Source organism: Eubalaena glacialis, chromosome X, assembly GCF_028564815.1.
Source record: "Eubalaena glacialis isolate mEubGla1 chromosome X, mEubGla1.1.hap2.+ XY, whole genome shotgun sequence".
Lineage (NCBI taxonomy): Eukaryota > Metazoa > Chordata > Mammalia > Artiodactyla > Balaenidae > Eubalaena > Eubalaena glacialis.
Genome location: NC_083736.1, coordinates 134,265,446 through 134,286,890, shown reverse-complemented (window position 1 = coordinate 134,286,890; position 21,445 = coordinate 134,265,446). Strand labels below are relative to the sequence as shown.

Below are 21,445 nucleotides of genomic sequence, written 5' to 3'. Positions count from 1 at the left end.
AAGACAAGAAGAGGTGGAGTGGGGGAAGAAGCTGCGCGGCCTCCGGGAGCCCCGAGCGGCGGCGGCGGCCGGGAAGCCCCAGCGGGAGCGAGGCCGACACCACCCGGCCCGCGGGCACCCGGGAGGCGGCCCGCGCCTGCGGAGGGCTGGGCTGCCCCGCTGCGATGCTGCCCTCCGGCTTGCCGCAGCCTGGGAACGGGATCGCCCGGCCGCGGGGCCCGGGCCGGCGGGGGCGGCGCGATCCCCGCGGGGGTCTCCCCCGGGAGACTCGGGCCCTCTTCCCAGCCAACTCTTTCGAAATTGCTCAGGCTCGGGGAGACTTTGCGTCTTTGTTCCAGCGCGGCCGCCTCTCGTACGCCCGGCTCGCTCGCCCTCACAATGTCCCGGAGCTAGCCTTGGTTGGCTACCCGCAAAGGGCACGTTCGCCGTGGGGACGGCGCCCTGGGGCGGGGGGGGGATTCCTCCTGCTGCCAAAAAACGACAAGCCACCCCAGCAAGTGGAGTCGCTTCTCTCCACCTCCCTCAGCCATCCTGTGCTCCCGCCCGCGCACACTCTCCCACCCACACTCGGGGTGTCCCGCTCGGCCGCACCCAGCTGCAGAAGCGCGGCGGGGCGAAGCCCCCGGCCCGAAGTGCGTCTGTTTGCTCAGGTTCCGACGACTTGAGGGCAGTTTTCTGCAAACTAATCCTATTAGTGTCTGCTCAGTCCGAATTTAATCAGGGATCAAAATAAGACCGTATGGCCAGCTTTCCAAGCGGCTTCGGACACGCTGCATCGGGACGGAGCCTGGCCGAGCCAACTGGCCGTGAAAAGTATTTGGCGGCGCTCCGGGGGGCTTCCCGCCCGCCCTCGCTGGCGCCGGGCGCCGGGCTGTGCTGCCGCTCCGAGGCCTGGGAGCTCGGGGCGCGGGGGCGCCGGGACCTCCGGGCAGGAGCCCAGTCGGGGCTGCCTCGAGCCGCCAGCTCTGCTCGGGGCTGCTCTCCAGAGGAGAATTTGGCAGGGGAGGGAGCGAAAGGCGGCGGGCTCGGCGCGCGCACACTCCACACTCCCGCTCGGTGGCGGCAAACTGGGTACGGGTGGGGTTGGGGGAAATCCTGCGCCCAGCGCCCACTGCCGACTGGCCCGAGCTCTGGGAGCCGGTATGCGAAGGCAGCGTCGCCGGTGGCATACGGGCTGCGAGCGGCCCGGGGTGCGCCGGGTCGGAGCGGGAGCCTCCCGGTAGCCCGGCGCGGCCGGGGGAGCCCTCGTGGCCCGCGCCCCTCTGCCTTCCCTCCTCGGTACTCGACTGCCCCTGCCCGATTCCAGACGCCCGGCGGGCGCCGGGGTGCAGGCACAGGCCACAGTCCCGGGCGATGCGAGCTGCGCTCAGCTCGGCCCAGCCAGTCCGAGAAGGGGGCGACCACGCGCAGCGCCAGGTGGGCCGTGTGCTCGGAGCAAACTTCGGGGTCCCTCGGCTCTCGGTATCCCCGGGCCCCCGTTTCTGCGCGACGGGGACCACAAGTGCGGGCCACAAGTGCAGCCCGGCGCCCCCAGACCAGCCGGACCTCCCGCGCCCGCCCTCAGCCTTACCGTGCTGCGGAGCTCCCGCGGCGGCGGCGGCGGGGGCAGTGCCCGAGGAGCGGGCGGCCACCGGCGCGGGCAGCCTGGCCTCCGGCGCCCGCCGAGCGGCCCGGCCCGATTGCAGATCACCTCTGGCTAGCGGCCGGTGCCCCCGCGCCCGCCCGCGTCCGGCCGCTTCAGCTCGCAGCCAAGTTCATGCCGGCGGCGCTGCAGCGGCGGCCTCAATCTGCTCGCTCCATTCCCACCGCCCGGCTCCGCGCCGCGCGCCCGGAAGGTGGAGTTTCGGGGGTTTAAGTTACTGATAGGCATTTCTCACTGCTGTGTCACTCGGGGAGGAGGAGACACGCACGCCGCACACTCACACACCCTCACACTCGCGGCGACGAGCGGCTCTGGCCTTAAAGGGGAAGCCCCGCCGCCCCGCCCGCGACCCCGCCGGCCCCGAGCCCCGAAACGCCGACTTTCCAGGCCCGGAGGGGGCCGGGGTTAGCAGAAGCGCGGCGGCCGCCCGAGGGGCCTACCGGGCCCTCCGGTCACTCTTTAAAAGGGAAAGCGGCCGCAGGCTGGCTTCGCCGCGGTTGCCTCGTTTCTCCACTCAACTCGAGCCAGGGCAGCCGGGCAGCAGCGGGAGGGAAGGAAGGGGCACGGGCGCACTCACCTCGGTGGCTCCGCACGCAGCGGGAAGCGGTCGGTGTTTTAAGTGGCAGGTGGCCCGCCTAGACGGTGCGCTGCTGGCGAGAGGCGACAGCGGGGTGACCGTGCGCCCCCGGGCACGAGCGGATGGAGCTCGCCCGAGGGCGGCAGGCGGAGCCCCGCGCGCTCGGGAAGCCGGCTCACGGCAGGTAGACTTCCCGCTTCTGGGCCGAGCGAGCTGGTGAGCGGCGCGCGCCCCTGACGGACGCGGAACGAGCAGGGAGAGCGGGAGAGCCGGCACTCACCGGCGACAGGGCCGGAGAGCGCTCCAGACGGACCGAGACTGAGGGAGACGAGAGACGAGGAGAGACCGAATCCCAGAAAGGCCCTGACGAGAGAGAGAGAATGAGAGAGATGGCAGCTCCCCGAAGGACCCCGGATCGTCACCCGGACCGGGGCGTCAGCGTCAAGTAGCCAGTTCCATCCCCTCCTCCCCCTTTTCCCGTCCTCGGCAGAGACCGTCCTCGGCAGAGACCGACCTCGAGCAGCGGCCGGGCCTCCTCCCCCTCGCCCCGGAAGGGTGCTCACCTTCCGCGGGCGGCTGCGGGCCGAGGAGCGCCGGTCTCACGGCCGCCGCGTCTGCCCGCTGGCTCCCGCCCAGACGGCCAAGGCGACCCGCTGTGACGGCAGTGGGGACCAGGGCTCTCAGGTGAAGACTGCCGAACTGCACCCGCCCCGCTCCTGGCCTAGCGGCCCCCTCCCCCCACCGGGCCCCCCGCCGGGCCCCCCGCCGGGCCCCCGCCCCCTCCTCCTTGTGCACTCCCCCGCCCCCCGCCCCCGCCCAGGTGCAGACCCCGTCTGTGCCGCCCGCCGAGGAGCCCGGGCGCGCCAGCCAGTCTCCCGCCTCCCTGGCCTCGGGCCGGCGGAGCCCCTACGGGAGCTGGGCCGGCCTGGCCTCTCGCAGCACGGGGTTATCCCGGGGCAGACACCTGCGGCTTCTGCAGGAACACGGGTTCCTCGTGAGCTGCCCGGCGGCGAGCCGGCGCGCGCCGTCCTCCCTCTGCCCGGGCGCCGAGGCCGGTGGCTCCTCTCCCCGTCTCCCCGGGGGCTGGCCCGCGCCCCTCCTCCGGGGTCCCCAACCGGGCCGCGTTTCCTAACCTGCACTTCCCGGGCGGCGGCAGGGAGCGAGCTCAGCTCGCGGACGCCGCGTCCGGCCCGACAGCAGCAGCGCCGAGCGCAGCCCCAGAGCGGGCTCCGGGCTCCCGCCTGCACCTCTGAGGAGCGACCTGTCACCAGCACATCTGGTCACACTCGGCCGAGCTGCGGGCCGGGAATAAAGGGGTGGGCCAACCGCCCACGCGGCCCCTCCTTCCCTCCACGCCCACGCCCTCGGCCCGCGGGAAGCGCGGGGCCCCCTCCCAGAACCGAGCGAAGTCCTTTCGTGGGCTGCGTAGGCGCGACGGAGCCGGGCGCTTGCCTCTGAGCGTTTCCCAAGTTTCTTGACTGAGGAGCGGCGTCCGGGCCCCACCGCGCGGTACAGGTGTCGGACTCCTGCTCCGCGGCCCCGGTAGCGGGGCGAGCGCGGCCCAGCGGGCGCGGCGGGGGTCCGCGGCTCAGCCGGGCTACTGGGAAGGAATCCACCTTGGCCGGGCCCAGCCGGGGCTGCCCTGGAGAAGGCCAGCGGCCAGGAGAGGGTATTGCTCTCTGGTGACTGAACTGATGGCAGCCCTCACCTTCACTCCCGACAAGGCCGCGATGGAGTCCCGGTCTCCGGCCTGTTGGGCTACTGCGGGGAGGGGGGTGGTCATCCTGGAGCGAGTTCGTGTCGGCCGGCTTCCCGCGGGCCGAGGGCGAGTTCGTGTCTTGAAGGGAATCGGATTAAACAAAACGGAACCAGGGATAACTGTGTCTATTACCGAGCACGGCCCAGTGTTTTTAAAATTCGATTCCTGCCCGCCTCAAAGTGCACTGGTCCCAGAGGTGGAAAATGGGGATTTGTTCCCAGAAACCTTCACTCCACCCTCATGTCCCTTCCCGTCTGCTTCCCCAGTGGAGCGGGTGATGCCCACTCCCCCCGTGGGTCCTGGGAGCCTGTGAGATCACAGCCGCACCTGTGCCAGAGGATCAACGGCCCGTTTCGCACCACCACCTGGATGGCTGCTGGACATCTTGAGCTCCACGCAGCCTGAGCTGAGCTCCTGATCATCTCTGAAACCGGCTTCTCCCATGGTCTGCCACCCGAGTTCACGATGGCTCCATCCTGCAAACTGCCCAGGCTGAATTCTCTAAATTGTTTTTCTCTTTTGCTCACACCCCACATCCAGAGAAGCAGACAGTTCTGTTGTCTCCATCTTCAAGATGCATCCACACTCCCAGCCTTCTCCCCCCCCGTCCACTGCTACCCTCTGGGCTCAGCCACCAGCATCTCCCACCTGGATTATTCCAGTAGCCACCTAACAGGTCGCCATTTCCCACCTCCCTCATCCTCCCCTCCCCACCCCAGTATGGTCTCTGTTCTCTGAGCACCTGCAGCCGCTCCTCTGTAAACTAAAGTGCTTCTGGTGGCCTAGCAGACGTGCCCCCATCCCCCCACCTGGATGACATCATCTTCCTTCTTGCCCTCGCTCTCGCCCTGCTCCAGGCCTCCTGACTCTTCCTCAACACACCAGGCACATCCCTCCTTAGGGCCTTTGCACTGGCTGTTCCCTCTGTTGGAATGCACTTTCCCAGATATCCACTGGGCCAGCTCCCTCATTTCCTTTCATCTTGACACAAACGTCACCTGGCCAACCTATGTAACAATTCAAAGCCCCACACCCATCTCTGGCACTTCCTCTCCCCTTCCCTGCTTTGTTTTCTCTTTAGTACTTAATGCTAGCTGACCTCCTCTATAGGTTAGATCCCAAGAGGGCCACGATCAGTGTCTGTTTTGCTCACTGCTGTATTCCTAGCTCCTGGCACGGTATCTGGCAGGGAATATCTACTCACTGAATGTTAGTAGAATTCTATTTTCCTGGAACTTTTCAGGAGACTCTGGGGGCCACAGGATTGCACACATACGCTGGGGAAGGGGCCCATAGCTGTCATTACATTTTCAGGAGGTTCGTGGTGTCCTTAAGAAGGATGGAGGTCAGGCAAAGAGCTTTGCATTCACATGATGAAACCAATCTCAGGTCATGTCACCAAGGGGCACTGTGGCTCAGATGTGTTGTGATTCTTTCAGTTACTGTTGGAAACAGAGGTTCCCTTCTAGTTGTCGCCTTGGGTATTCCAAGTTTGTTGGAGAAATGGGAGAGGAGGCCAGAGACAGTGAGGGTGAGGGCTTTGTTCTCATTGAGTAGACTGGCTGTGAGACCCTTTTGTCACTCCAAATGTGGACCAGGTCTGGAGCTAACAGCTCCCTCCATGTATCAAGGTGTACCATGTACTTTACCTGCATGGGTCCATGTACCCATTGCGGTGTTAGCCATTGTCATCTCCGTATTCTCGATGAGGAAATGGGAGGCTCGGAGAGGCGAAGGGGCATGTCCCGGGTCAAGCAGCTGGAGAGTGGCCGAGCAGTAAGCAACTGGGCCTCAAAGCTTGGGCTGCTTCCACCTGCCATGTGGCCACTCATGTTTAGCATGTGCAGCCCTGGCCAGCGGGTCCAGGCAAGGAAAGGAATCCCACAGGTTCTCCAGAGGCTGCCCTTCTCCTGGGGGAATCTCCTGGCCCTGTTGCTGAGAAGCTGCCAAGCAAAGGGTTGGGCTTGGGCTATGGGGGTCCAGGAGCACCATGCCAAGGCCAGTGTGGGCCCTGCCTTTGGTCTGACCCAAACCTGGAGCTCAAGAGATATGAAAACAATCAGCAGCCACCTGTCATTCATAGGCATAGTCCTGTGAACATACACGAAGTTTTCCCAAGTTTATGTGACAGATGTTGGGACCTTAACTGGGCAGCTTCTGGAATTCTGTGTGCGGCCTGCACAGGTAGGGGCCCATGGAGAGCAGGCATGCTGAGTGCCAGTAAGAAATACACATCCAGTTGCACTGTTCATCGTTACACCCTTGTTCCAAAGCCTCCTCCTGTGGCTCCCTACTGCCCGCAGCTCTAAATCCCAACTCCTCAGCCTGGCGTTCCACAGGTGGCCCCAGCCTCCATGTCCAGATTCATCTTCTGGTGTTTTCACACATGCTTCTGGGCCTCCTGCCCGGCTGGACTGTTGATTGGACACCAAACAACTCTGGTTCTTCCGGCCTCTCTACCTTTGCTTGTGTATTTCCCATGCCTAGAATGCCAGCTCTCCTGTCAAAATCCCACCTGACTTTCAGGGCTCATCTCAAAAGGCTCATCCTCCGTGAAGCCTGGCCCAAGTTGCAGCACAGCACTGGTGCCCTCCCTCCCTCGCTCCGCCAGCCACGAGCCTGTCTGTACCTCTCTGACTCTGCAGGCCTTTGCCCTAAGCTCTTCCCGTTTCACTATTTTACCAGAGACGTTTGGGGTTCCCCCAAAGCCTCCCTGATGAACTCACTGCTGACCCTTGGCTGGGGCAAAGGGGGGTTCAAGGTGCCCTTCAAATGACGGAATCTGGACCCAGAGGGAAGAAATGGGGTGATGCACGTTGCAGGGCTCACCACAGCACCTGATGTTTCCCACCCCTCCCCCAGCTGCTGCGCATGTGCAGAGGCTGTTGGCTGTGCCCCCCTGGAGGTCACCCCTCCACCTGCTCCTCCAGCCTCTCCCCTGGCTCCTGGCCCCCTGCAGCTATGCGGCCCCCCCCCTCCCCGCCATGCAGAGGCCACACCCCACAGCCCAGGCTCTGAGCCCTAGGCTCCTGGAGCATCCGCTCAGGGCTTCTTAACTCCTCCACTGCGTAGAGTCCTAAGCCCGATGACCAGTGTTTTCTGATCCCAGCGGACTGGAGGCCACAAGCAACAGGCACCTGGACAGACAAATGCCCTTGGGGAGGCCCAGGGTGGTGACTGGCCCACACGGAGGAAGTACAACTTGACCTGGGAGGCTGACGGCCGTGCTGTAGATTCAGGCTCTGCCACCTCCCAGCTGTATAAGCTCCTGAGCCTCGGGTGTCTCCTTTGTCACATGGGGTCATAGTGGGACCTGCCTTACTGGGGTGTAGTCAGAGTTGCAGCCCTCTCTGTATGGGACCACCCTTGGCAGGGCGCCTGGCCCATAGGTTGTTTGTCCTCAGAGAATAGGCTACTGTTATGTACCCCAAACACCCCCAAAGACAGGAAGCAGGTATTGAACGAAAGATGTTGACTTTAAGGTGAAACACGTTAGGAAGAAAGCTCGGTCCTGCACATGGGTCGGAACCCTGTATGACACCGGGCAAACGGTGAGTGTTTTGATATGTCTGGCAAAAGGTGATTCTGTGCCAGGTGAGGAGCCAGATTGGGGCACTTGCGGAGCACACGTGGCATTTTGCCCTGGTGGGGTGGACGAGAGCCACTGGGAAATCATTTTGAGCTGAAGTATTATTTCGAGTTGAATTATTTCTCTTCACCATGTTCTGAAACAATTTTAATTTTCTCAGGGACGTTGGTGGTGGTAGGAATTTTTAAGACTCACAATGGAAACAAATGGGAAATTGTTAAAATATTGATTGCAATTTCCTGGTGACTTCACTGTTTAAAAAATAGGAACCTTTAAGAAAAAAGCCCTCATTAGCAAGCGAGCAGTTAATTAAAGGGCTGTAGAATGGCTTGCATTGATTTCACCATGAAACCAGAAAGCCGTGGCTACAAGTCAATTTTTCCCCTGCAGCTCCTTGCTTACCATAAATGCCACTTCCAGAATGCCACAGGTAATATCATCAAAGCATAGATAAGGACGGGAAATGGTTATTGAAACAGAGATGGATAAATAATTTAGGGAATTAACGTAAATCCAGATGGCTGCCAGTTTTCCTCTTGCACCATACATACAACTGAAAGACATTGTCAGAGCTTTTATATAGAAAAAAGTATGCAGATGGCTTGCTAATTATTACTCTTTATGCAATGACATTTTTTTCCAATAGCACAGGCACGACTCAGGCCCCACATGGGAAGAGGCTCCATCCACTATTCTAGGACCCTTCAGACCATTTGCAATTTTGTGATTAGGAAAAAAAAAACACACACACAACAAAACCCAGGCCTGTGGCTGTCCTAGCAACCAGCTAGGCTCTTGCTGCACCATCACTACAACCATTCAGAAGGTTAATATGACGTAACACCAGGGAACCAGCCGGAGCCCAGCATCGAGCAGGCATGCTATCCAGGCAGACGTCGGTGGGGGCGGGCGGTGGGGGGGGGGGACAAAAAACGGACAACGTGCTCCCGCTGTTCTACATTTGGAAACACAATCATCTTAACAATAAAAGCAGCCCAAACTCTGGGTGCACCAGTCCCTGTGCTTCACATCGTGAGCTCAATGAAGCCTCATAAGAACTAATTTCAGAGTTGAGCAAACTGAGGCTCAGAGACGTTCAGCAACTTGTCTGAGATCACACAGCTACTCACCGGTGAAACCGAGATTCGAATGTCTTAGGTGGCCTGGGACCCAGCAGCCTCCACAAAATCCCATTAAGACAAAGCTCACCAGGGGATTGGGAAGGAACACGCACTTCTTCACATGTTACCAGCTCTGAGCCCGGCGCTTTGGCGCTTTGCTAGTTGGCTGGCTTGCACCAGCTCATGAGAAAGAACTGCTACATCTTTAGCAATTTTGTGAACTTGTTGATGACTCTTTGGTAGCTTGAAATTGGCCGTGGTGGGAGTAGCTACACCACAGAAATGGGCAAATGCTGCAAATCAGGGCTGGTTGTAAACACTTACCAACATTCCATTGCATGCGGGCATTAGAGCCAGACTGTCCGGTTCAAATCCTGGGCTTACCGTGTGGCCTGGGGCAAGTTTCCTAGTCTGCAAGACGGAGATACCACAGTGCCTGTCTCATCGGCTTGTTGCAAGAGTTAAACATAATAATCCATGTAAAAGCACCTGGCACAATAGAAGTGATGGGCTAGTGTTAGTTGTAAAAATAAGTGTACTGCAACTACTAATTATTACTATTACTATTATTATTATATTAGGCAGCCATCCACTTTCATCTAGAGTACAGCAACATGTCGTAAATATTCTCCCTGCCTCTGGTCTCGTACACTCCAGTGCATCCTCCTCACAGATGCTAGGGTAAATTTCTAGAATACAGATTTTACCTCATTCCTCCCTTGCTCAAAATATTTCTATGGCTCCCTATTACCCTCAGGGAAAAGTCGCTGCTCCAAAATACCAAAATCTCTTAGTCTGCTCGGGCTGCCATAACAAAGTACCACGGTCTGGGGGCTTAAACAACAGAAATGCATTATCTCCCAGTTCTGGAGGCCAGATGTCTGAGATCAAGGTGTGGGCAGGCTTGGTTCTTTCTGAAGGCTGTGAGGGAAGGCTTTGTTCCAGGCTTCTCTCCTTGGCTTGTAGATGGCTATCATCTCCCTGTGTCTCTTTACATTTTCTTCTTTCACTGCACGCCCTGTGTCCAAATTTCCCCATTTTTATAAGGACACGGGCAGTATTGGATTAGGGTCCCACCCTACAGCAGTATCACCTCGCCTTAACTTAATTAATTACATCTGCAGTGATCCTAGTTCCAAATAAAGTCACATTCTGAAGTACTGGCAGTTAGAACTTCAACATATGAATTTTTATGGGACACAATTCAACCCATCACAGTCTGCCCTCTGGCCCCCCCCAAAGTTTGTGTCTTTCTCACATGAAAAATACATCCAACATCCCATCCCAACATCCGCAAAAGTCTTAACACAATTCAGCATCAACTCTCAGTCCAAAATCTCATCCACATGTCATCTAAATCAGGTATGGGTGAGACTCAGGGTATCACTCATCCTGGGCCAAAATTCCTCTTCATTTGTGAACTTGTGAAACCAAGCAACAAGTTATCTGCTTATAAGATGGGTGTAAAGGTTATTCTGTTTTTCCTTTTAATCCAGCTTTTTTTTCTTAGAAATATATTGGAGGCATTTTTTCAAATTAATAGGTAAAGATCTATGTTAACATTTTTAATGCCTTCATAGTATTGCATTTCATGTGTCTTAGCATTTATTTAACTTAACATATACTAATGAGTATTCAAGTTGTTTTCAACCTTTGGCCATTATGAACAGGATGTATCTTTTTTTTTTTTTTTACACATGTGAAATTATTTTTATTTATATTTTCATTATAATTCAGAAATTCTGTTTGATCAGAAAACTTATTGCATATAACATATTGTTAAAACCATAACAAAATTGTACTTTTCACTCAGAGGAAGGATTCTTGACCCAGTGTTTTCACAATGCGAGTGCTTGAATTAAACTATGAGCTGACAGCAAAAGATAACTGACATATTGAATTAAAAGCCTCTCTTTTATGTTAAACTTTGGCTTCTATATCCAGCTTGATATGTGGACATTTTCCTTCTTTTTTATGTGTATAATTAGACTTGGTAATGTAGCTGTCCCATTGACAGAGTAAACTCTTGTAACAGTAAGGGTGGCTGACTTCCAGACATCCGAAGGACTCACAGAGTAATTCAGACTGTGCCAGTGTGTGCATTAGCAGTGACTAAGAAAAGCTCAACAAGCAATATCTACCAACAGCTCCATGATTGCTGGGGACGGTGTTGAAAGACTTGATTTCATCTGCACGTTCTTGCATGGAGGCAAATGAAGGTGTGTGTATGTCTCCGGGAGAAGGCATTTAATGAGCCACTACTATGATGCAAGAATGGATGAATGTATTTTTCAAAGGTTTTGGAAGAAACATAATGGGTAGCCGGGTACCCGTGCCAAGTAGATCGTGTCTGGGACAAAGAATTACTCAGAAACAATAACTTTACCCAAATGAAGAATAGACTCTGCGGTTAAACAAGATCACCTCCCCCCAAATTGTTAGTTAATCTCCTGATTGTCACTCAGGTTTTTCCCAAACTGATCCATTTGGGGACAGCTGAGTGTTTCCTTCATCCAGCAGATTTATAGCTTTGTCCCTTTCCTTCAGAACTCTGAGAAGAACATGAAGAGGAAAGGTGCACGCACTCTTACACACTCGTCTCTTTGAATTAAAATCTGCAATCACACACAAATACGAAAAATTTTATTTAGACTACTTCATTCTGTGAGTCACAAATACTAGATAAATGCTCCAGTGGGTAATGGTACTTATTTTATAAACCTTTGAAACTGTAATTCCACTCGGCATTATATGTATGTTTCTCCATTAGCTCAGAATATTTCATATTTCCCCTCACGTATTCCTTTGGAGGGGTTAAAAGGTGGTCATTTCTATCTACATTTAACATACTGACTTCCAGTTGAAGCATCCAAAGTTATAAACGTGGGAGAGGCAATACTAACTAAATCTAAGGAACATAGTTGCTTGCATCTACTTTGTGTTCTTTCCAACGGACCGGAGCTTTCCCCTGGTTCTTGGTGTGGGAGGATCCCTGGGGAATTAACTAGCCTGATTTCTCATTCCTGCCTCTTTTCCTTCAACTGTAGTGATCTTTTCTGTCTTCATTCAATATCTCCTTTAAATTTGGCTGATGTCAGAATACCTCCAATTAGTCTCCCTTTGATTGTAATCACTTCTCTACTCTAAAGCGCCTTAGCAATTAAATACAGCATTCATTGAGAGTTTATTTTGTGATCTTGAATTTTATGTGGGTATCTCTGTTCTTCTCTAGTCTGTAAACTGGTCATCAGAGACCCAAGACGCTATTTATTTGGAATCCCCTAAAGGCACCTCGCACTTTAAATAACACACATATTGAATATAGTATTTTAAACTATACTGTATCTATACAGTAATGAGAAATATTTTAGCTTTTGGACACCATCAATACTTTCTCATTATATTATGTAAAACTATTTATTTACTGTATTAATTAATTTAAAGAGAAAGGGTACTTCAGGTAGTTTTCAGTTCTACTTTGAGTTCATTTTGGAGAAGCGATTTGAAATACAAAATCCATGATTTGGGTTTTGTTTTTTTTTTTAATTTATTTTTGGCTGCGTTGGGTTTTCGTTGCTGTGCGCGGGCTTTTCTCTAGTTGTGGCGAGCAGGGGCTACTCTTCGTTGCGGTGCATGAGCTTATTGCGGTGGCTTCTCTTGTTGCGGAGCACGGGCTCTAGGTGCGCGGGCTCAGTAGTTGTGGCTCGCGGGCTCCAGAGCGCAGGCGCAGTAGCTGTGGCGCACGAGCTCAGTTGCTCTGCGGTATGTGGGATCTTCCCGGACCAGGGCTTGAACCCGTGTCCCCTGCATTGGCAGGTGGGTTCTCAACCACTTCACCACCAGGGAAGCCCGAAAATCCATGATTTTTGAATGTTGAAAACCATTAGACTAGAATGAAAGAAATATATGGAGCTGTATTACATATAAATATTATTATAGCATGGTTTTTAAAAAATGCTTGATAGTTAAGTCAATCTCATTTGATTTTTTATGTTATTTACTATAGCATTTTTTGAAGAACCTTTTAGCAAAAATGCATATCTTTATACAATTTGTCCAGCTTTTGAATACAATTTTCCATACTTTCAGAGGAGATCAAATGATGGCAATACAGTTTGGAAATCCTTGTCACAGATCCATTTCTTAGGATTTTCATCTCGGCTATGTTGACTTCCATAAGCATCAGGACCATACTTGCTTGATAAATGCATTGTCGGGACGTACTTTTTATTTTTATGGTAGAAAGAAAATGGCAAAAACATATTGTCATTCACATTTCGAGTCCACTCCTGTCTCTGGAGCTGTGCTCTGGCCCCATTTAGCCCATCGATCGGTTCTGCCACTTGCAGTGTTGGTTCCAGAGGCTTGTAGCGCTGTTCCCATACTTCAGAGACATCGCAGAAGGGTCCCTGACATCGTTTCCTATCAATGGGTGGCAGAATTCCGGACGGAGGAAAGGACCAGGCACTTGGCAAGCCAGCCAGCTGCCAAGGCTGACAGAGTGCTTCGGCTTCACTTTAGGTCTTCAGTGCATTAAAGGCTTTGCCCTCTGTAACCACAGCTCCCATGGATCAGGATCTTTTCTGAATGGTGAGTTGTATAAACCTGGAATCTGCTAGTGTTGGAGGGTCTCCCGCCGAGGTGGGGGGCGGCTGTGGCTCACCGTGGGGACAAGGACACTGGCCAAGGTTATTTTTATGTGCTAACTTGACTGGGTTAAGGGAGGTCCAGAGAGCTGGTAAAGCCTTATTTCTGGGTGTGTCTGTGAGGGTGTCTGTGGAAGATATTTGCATTTGAATTAGTAGACTAAGCAAAGAGATCTGCCCTCACCAGTGTGCGTGGGCATCATGCAATCCATAGAGAGCCCAAATGAAACAGGCGAAGGAAGGGCAGATTCCCTCTCTCCTCTTGAGCTCAGATGTCCATCTTTTCCTGCCCTAGAACTTCAGAGCTCTTGTTTCTCCCACCTACAGACTCTGGCACTTACCCCATTGGCTTCCCGGGTTCTCAGGCCTCCGGACTTGGACTGAATTGTTCTGCTGGTTTTCCTGGGTCTCCAGCTTGCAGATGGCAGATCTGGGGGATGGGACTTCTTGGCCTCCATCCCGTGTGAGCCAATTTCTATCATAAATCTCCTCTTCTTTCTCCTATCTGTGTATCTATCTATCATCTCTTCTTGGTTCTGTTTCTCTGGAGAACCCTGACTAATACAGTGGGACAGGCAGAGGATAGCCATTCCCATTCCAAAAGGGAGAGATTGGAAGGAAAATAGGGACCACGGGTCCCAGGAAAGTCTGAAACGTAGCAGGGCAAATTCCTTTTGATTTTAAGGCTTGAGAATAATCCTCTGGCTCAACGGTCTGCCCTCCGGGTTTGTCTCTCAGCCCCCGCAAAAACAACTCAGGCAGTGGACACAGCCAACAACTGGCTGTTCCAAAACACATTGTTCTTTCACACCTCCATGCCGCGCACTCCGTGTTCCCCGCGGACCAGAGGGCCCTCCTTTCCCTGCTCACTTGGGCCACTCCTCTCAGCCATCAGGCCTCGGCTGAAGCCTTCGTTCTCGCCTGTGTGACCTTCATGGACCACGGCCCCTCCTCCCCAAGGTCAGGAGAAGGGGCTGCCTTTTTACAGAAAGCACCTCTGGCGGGTGAGCTGCCGCTCCGGTGGGTCCTTACAGCCCTGGCCTGTAACTGCGGATCCGCCCACCTCCCCACTAGACTGGATGCCGCTGGATTTCAGGCACCAGCTGTTGTGTATCAGGTTTTAGCCCAGGGCCGGGCGCAGAGCTGCTGTGCGATATGTGAATGCCTGTGTGTCTGAGTGACGAACTGCACAAAGGAGACTTTTCTGAACACCTACTGTGTGCAGAGCATTGGACTTGGGCTGGACACTCTTGAGAGGGTGGGGAGGAACCATCTCACACTCATCATTAGAGACAACAGATGTATCGCCCTGCAGAGCTGGAGGGGCCCTTGGCAGCAGGCGCTGGCACCTGACACGTATTAACTCATCAGATCCTCAAACCAACCCTGCGACCGTGCGACCCTGTGAGAGATTATGTAGCACAGTGCAAAGGCAAGCAACCAGGGGCCAGCCTGCTTTCAATCCAGGCTTTGCCACTTAGAAGCTGTGTGACTTTGGGCAGTTTATGCCTCCCTCTCTGTGCCTCCGTTTCCTCTTCTGTAAAATGGGGCTAATTGGGGTACCTACCTCACGGGGTTGGAGTGAGGATTCGGTGACTTCATATCTGTCAGGTGTCAGCTGTCACTCAGCTACAGCCAGTTTCTAGCTGCTGCTGCAAAATGCTTGCCAGTGCAAAGCATGCTCATGCACCCAGGGACAGGGCTGGGAAACGCGAGTCCTGTACATGAAATGGCTATCGTGCACCAACAGGCAACATGGACAAATAAATGTGTGTATGTGGGGAGGGGGACAATGACACTGGATGTCTGTTGGTGGCAGCTTCTTCACATGATAAGAGGCCTGGCCTGGGAGGCAAGACCCCGGGTTCCCAGCTCAGTCTTGCACCTGACCCAGTGTGGGACGTGGGGCAAGCTCCCTTCCGTCTCTGGGCTTCACTTCTGGCTCTCCACAGGCTTGGACCTCCCATCTGCAGCATTTTCCAGAAAGTCCCCCCACTTGCCTTGGTGGTTGAGAGACCAATCCTGGGTTGCAGGCGGCCACCAATTGTGCTGGAGCTGTAGCTATGCCTTCACATCCTGCCCCCTGGCTGCACAGTGTGTCTGCCAGCAGGGAAGCACTGCTGCCTTGCGGAATGAGTATAGATGCCACCTGGTGCAATTCGAGTAACAAAACCAAAGGGCAAGGCAGCGGCTTGCCACTCTTCCTGTGAGCTGGGCCATTCGTCTCCCCAGCCCTTTCTCCAGAGCACAGAGGCAAGCAAGGCCAAGAAGATGCTTCAGTACCCAAGTGCATTCTCTCCGGGCACCTCATCACTGCCCCAGCACCTCAGGACCTAAGATGCAGTGCAGTCTTCTTGCCCCTGACATGCTGCCCGAGGCTCTTCCAAGGTGGCACTATATGGGGAATTACGGTACTGGGCATTTGCCAGGAGGAAGAGAGTGTGTGCTTTACATGGGACTGAAATGTCCCTGCTGTTCAGAGAAAGGAGATTCAGAGAAGAAGGCAAAATCAGTGCCTTTTGCAGCAGCCAAATTTCCATCTCATTGCTGTGCGCCGGCAGCGTGATGCCCAGAGCCAGATCACACAGGCTGGTGTCACGTTGCATCAGCGGCAAAACAAACAGCTTTAGTAATCAAGTCCCCTGGATGCGGTGGCAGATGCCTGGCTGGCTGGGAGGGCCACAGTGATCACTTTAGAGATGTGGGGCTCTAAGCAAGCCAGACATGGCGCCACACCGAGCCTTGAGGAGGGCTCAGTGTCTTCCCCGTCCTGCCCCTGTCCCCAGCCCTGTCCCACAGAAGCCCTCCTTCCCAGTATGCGTCATTGTCTGTGAAGCCATAGCCACACACTGGCTCCTCGCTCCTGAAGAGCAAACGTGGCAGTGTGCCACATCACGGGCACCGCCCTACCATGCCACTTCGTGGGCTCAGTGAGGCTGGTGGAATCGGAGCAGAGCCCTCGAGAAAGTTCTGGACTGTAAATTCTGTAGTGTGGCCACGAGGGACCGCGTTTCTCTCTAGTAGGATCAACAGCAAGCAGGACATTTCCTGCCCCTGATGGAGGGAAGAACCCGCTGTCCCAGCCAAACTCCATGCCAACCTCTCTTGCTCTCTGCTCAGGGCTTGTTCCTGATAATGAAATGGCCATTTTGCCTGTGTAACATTAGTGATTTATTAGTGATTATTGATTTTCTTTTTTTAATTTGTTTATTTATTTATTTATTTATGGCTGCGTTGGGTCTTTGTTGCTGCGTGTGGGCTTTCTCTAGTTGCGGCGAGCGGGGGCTACTCTTTGTTGCGGTGCAAGGGCTTCTCATTGCGGTGGCTTCTCTTGTTGCGGAGCACAGGCTCTAGGCGCTCGGACTCAGTAGTTGTGGCTCACGGGCTCAGTAGTTGTGGCGCACGGGCCCAGTTGCTCCGCGGCATGTGGGATCTTCCCGGACCAGGGCTCGAAGCCGTGTCCCCTGCTTTGGCAGGCGGATTCTTAACCACTGCGCCTCCAGGGAAGTCCCTGATTATTGATTTTCAGTTGTGGTTTCTTGGGACTGTGGGATGGAGCAAATGGAAGGCGTCCTGCCTGTGGATCTCCATCCATTTGCTTGAGGCCACGGGCTCGGATGCAAGCGGCTCATCCATGGCCCAAAGGGCCGCTTCCGGCTGCTCAGTTTCCTTCCCCTCACTGTCTCCCGAAGAACCCTCCCCCCCTCTTCCTCCACAGCCCCAGCTGCAGATGGGAGCGGACAGGGCTTTAAGTGGCGGCGCTGATGATTTCTTTCCATGGCCCTGACTGGGTCGTGTTCCCACTTCTCAGGACCCGCTCTGCCCCCTTTTTCCCCAGAGGCCTCCCTCCTTTATTCTCCCTTAAAGGATTCTTACTTCTTCTGGCTGTCCCACTGTTCCTGGGCTTGGAAAGTGGTGGCCTCCGTCCTGTGGCAGGAAGTAAGCAGAAGTGCCTGGGCCCGTAGTCTGTATTGCTCGTGGCCTTGGTCCTTCCTACCAGCAGCTTCCTGGGTCTGGAAAGGATCCTAAGAGAGGTGGTTCAACTCCTTCCCCGACCCTGTCCCTGATTCCCGGCTCCAGCTTCCAGCCTGAGAAGGGGCAGGCCCTCCCGCATGTCTCCTGGGCATCTTGCCCCAGCACCATACGAGGCGTGGAAGAAAGATCTGTTTTTTTGTTTTTTGTTTTTTTAAAAAGAATGAAAAAGAAGAAGAAGGGAGGGCTATTTCAGATGTGCTTAGCCGCACCTGTCTCTTCCTCCAGTTCTTTCCGTGCGGAGGTTCAACAGACGTCACGCGGGTACAGCTCGAGAGCACCTCAGCCCAGGTGCTCAGCTGCACGCCTCTGTCCTGGCCTCCTTTGCCACTGTGGCGTGGAGGTCCAGGGCAGCTTGTTTGCCACGCACACGTGCCACATGATGGGCAGTTAGGCTCCCACGGAGGGAAGCTGGCCAATGGGGAGAGGCGATGACAGGTAACTGCTCCCCTTCCTCCCCCTAGTTCCGAGACATATTTCATTTGGCTTCTCAGAGGGTCATATGGCATCAGACAACCAGTCACCCACCATGGTGCATAATTAGATATCATATCCTTGTTCTGGCTCTTCCTCCTTCCCTATGTTGCCCCCCTGCTCACCCCCACCCCTGCTCTCCGGGCTCCCGTTTCCCAATAAAGATACATGCATATAACCCTTTGTTTTAGGTTCTGCTTTCTGGGGAACCGGGTAGTGGGTACTGTGAAGGGCCTTAGAAATCCTGAGGATAGGATTTGGGAGCTGGATCTCTAACTAGTCAGTGGTAATAAGGACCCCCTTTCTGGTGGGCAAAGGGGTGTGGTAACCTCTGACGTGCAGTGGCAGCACAGGAGTTCAGATTTTCACCGTGAAGCAACAGGAGCCATTAGGATCTGGGGGCTGTCTGGCTTTTGTTACTTTGAGAAACTTGCCGTAAAGAAAATGGCAGACTTGGGTCAGCCAACCATCAATTCAAAACAGCCTGTGAAAACTAGAGGGAAGCATTTAAAGGGATCCTTGTGTCCTTCAGCAGTAGAGCAGACCATGACGAAAATCTGACCCAATATCAAATCAAAATACAATGCAGCAAAGGAGATTAAATAGAGCCCCAATAGTTTTCTGTATCAAGGTCTCAATGGGAAAACAGTGGGACTTGGAGACCTTGAATGGGGACATTTGGGTGGATAAGCCTGAGACTGTTGAACCCCCATACTCTCTGGAAACCTCCACTACCTCTCATTGCCTTCAGGGTGCTAACCAGGGTTAGCTCTCAGTGTAGCCTAAGCTTGGAAGTACAGTTCTTGTTCTGAAAGAAAGTAGCTTGCATGAGAATTGCAGAAACTGGCTAATACATGCGAGCAAGAATTGTGACAGTGCTGATGGGAGTTGGCTATTGAAGACGGTGGACCCAGGGAATTGACAGGGGAGAATTTATTGACAATAGTAGCACTCACTTGTGCCCAGGGATTCAATGTTCAGACAAAACCATTGGGAAAGGGTCCTAATACTCTGCTGGGATGCTCCTTGAAACTTGGACAAGACAATAGCCTATAATAAATGAGATGGAGTTGTCCTAATGTTCTTGGTATGGTAGCATAATGTTCAGAGACGTGTTAGAACAGATACATTATGTGATACCAGAAAACCTACCATTTGACTGTGTTCCTTGCGTAGGGCAAAGAACGCTTCTGTCATCCAGGCAATATATGAGAGGGGCACTGGCATATTTGAGAATCTTTGTAGGTAGCTGTCTTCTCTAGGTTGAGTGTTACAGTAGGAGATACCACCATGGAACTGGGTTCCTTTGTATCAGTAGAGATGATGAGATTCTATTGATAGAATGGCAGAGGCCAGGTGGCAACACTTGGCCATTATTGTAATGGGAAGCAAGGTCAGACTAGCAACTGGGGTGCCATACCTGCTGGGATCTGTACAATGACCAACAGACCATGTGTTCCTAGGACAGATAGGTGGATTGATAACTAAGGTGTCACTTGATTAGTGTAATTTTAAACAAAATCTAAAGCTTATGAGCAGAAGATGGGTGTCAGCCACCACAGTGAAAACCTCAGTTTCTTATTCAGTTTCCAGATCTACGTCACTTTCCAAACCCAGAGCCCAGATTGAAGGGGAGACTGGTTTCCTTGTGGAAGAACCCTACGGTGCCACCACAGTTCCGTAGGACAAATGTTCTCCCAATCCTTCCCCAAAGGGACCTAAGGACATTTGTGACGGTAACTGCGCTAGGAAAAGGGAACTACTTACACTTTTTGAGAACTGTTGAATACAGGGTATGAACTTACATCAACATCAGGAAACCCAAAATGCCATCATGGTTTTCTTGTTAGAGTGGGGACTTACTGAAGTCAGATGATAAGTGGAATTCTGGCCCAATGGTCTAATGGGTCTGTGGACCCATCCCGTGTCATTTCCCTGGCTCCCAAGTATATAATCGGGATAGATACCTTTAGCAGCTAGAAGAACCCTCACATGGGTACCTGACTTGTGGAGTAAGAATTATTTTGATAGAAAAAAATCAAGTAGAAAATGCTGAAACTGTCTGCTCCCTCAACCAAGATAGTAAATCAGAAGCAACAGAGGAGGAATTGCCAAAATTAGTTCCACTGTCAAAGACTTAAAGGATGCAAGGGTGGTGGTCCCCATCACATCCTTGTTCAATTCACCTATGTGGCTCCAGCAAAAACCAGATGAATTGTGGAAGATGATTGTGGACTGCTTACTGTAAACTTAACTAGGTGGTCGTCCTAGGTGTGGCTGAACTGCTTGGATGTGCCATCTTTACTAAAGCAGACCAGAACATCCTTTGGCACTTGGTGTGTGGCTATTGGTCTGGAAAATGCATTACAGTAAGTCCCCTACATACGAACGAGTTCCGTTTCAAGAGTGCGTTCGTAAGTCCAATTTGTTCGTCAGTCCAACAAAGTTAGCCTGGGTACCCCACTGACACAATCGGCTATACAGTACTGTACTATAATAGGTTTATAATACTTTTCACACAAATAATACATAAAAAACAAATGAACACAAAAATAAAGAAAACAATTTTAATCTTACAGTATAGTACCTTGAAAAGTATAGTAATCCAGTACAACAGCTGGCATCCAGGGGCTGGCATCAAGTGAACAGGCAAGAAGAGTTACTGACTGGAGGAGGGAGAGGAGGTGGGAGATGGTAGAGCTGAAGGATCGTCAGCCATAGGAGTCAGAGGGCAAGCTGCAATTTCACTCACACCGGATGTTGATGGAACGCACGTGCACGTCTTTGAAAGTTCGCAACTTGAAGGTTCCTATGTAGGGGACTTACCGTATTTTAATCCCCATCGGTAAGTGGGATTAAAAGCAGATTGCCCTTATACAAGAAGGCCAGCAGTACATATTCACTATTTTACCCCACGGTTAGGCGAATCTCTGCTCTCTGCTCTGTCCCAGCGTAGTCTGTAGGGGCCTTGATCTTCTTGACATTTCACAGAGTATCATACTGGTCCACCATATTGATGAAATTGCTGACATCAGGCTAATTGGACCTGGTGAGCATCAAGTGACAAGTACCTCAGCTGTCCTTGTAAGACACATGCAAATAAGAGGGTGGGAGGTAGAACCCGAGAAGATGCATGGGCCTGCCATGTCAGGGAAATTTTTAGGGTTCTAATCATCTAAAACACGCCATGAAAAAGACAAAGGACAAATTATTTTTACCTTGAATCACCCACACTAAAAAAGAGACACAAGACTTAACGGGTCTTTTTGGATTTTGGAAGCTGCAGAGAATGCAGTTGGGAATTTTGCTCTAAGATATTTATTGGGTTGTTCAGAGGTTGCCAGTTTTGAGTGGAATTTAGAACGAGGGAGGGCTCTGCAATGGGCTGAGGCTGAAGTTTGAACTACTCTACCTCTTGGGCCTAATGACTCAGGTCTGATGGTGCTAGAGGTATCTGGGGTGGATGAGAATGCTGGGTGGAGTCCTTGGCAAGCTCTAATAGCAGAGACACCTAAGTGCAGACTCCTAAGGTTTTGGAGAAAGGTCATGCTTTCTGTGGCAGAGGATTTTTCTCCTTTTATAAAAGGGCTCTTCGAGTGCTATTG

General features: G+C 53.1%; 1 pseudogene; it reads right to left on the bottom strand.

Moving 5' to 3' along the window:
* Positions 1-12,731: 12,731 nt before the first annotated feature.
* Positions 12,732-15,701, bottom strand: LOC133081939 (spermatogenesis-associated protein 17-like; annotated as a pseudogene).
* Between the last annotated feature and the right edge of the window lie 5,744 nt (positions 15,702-21,445).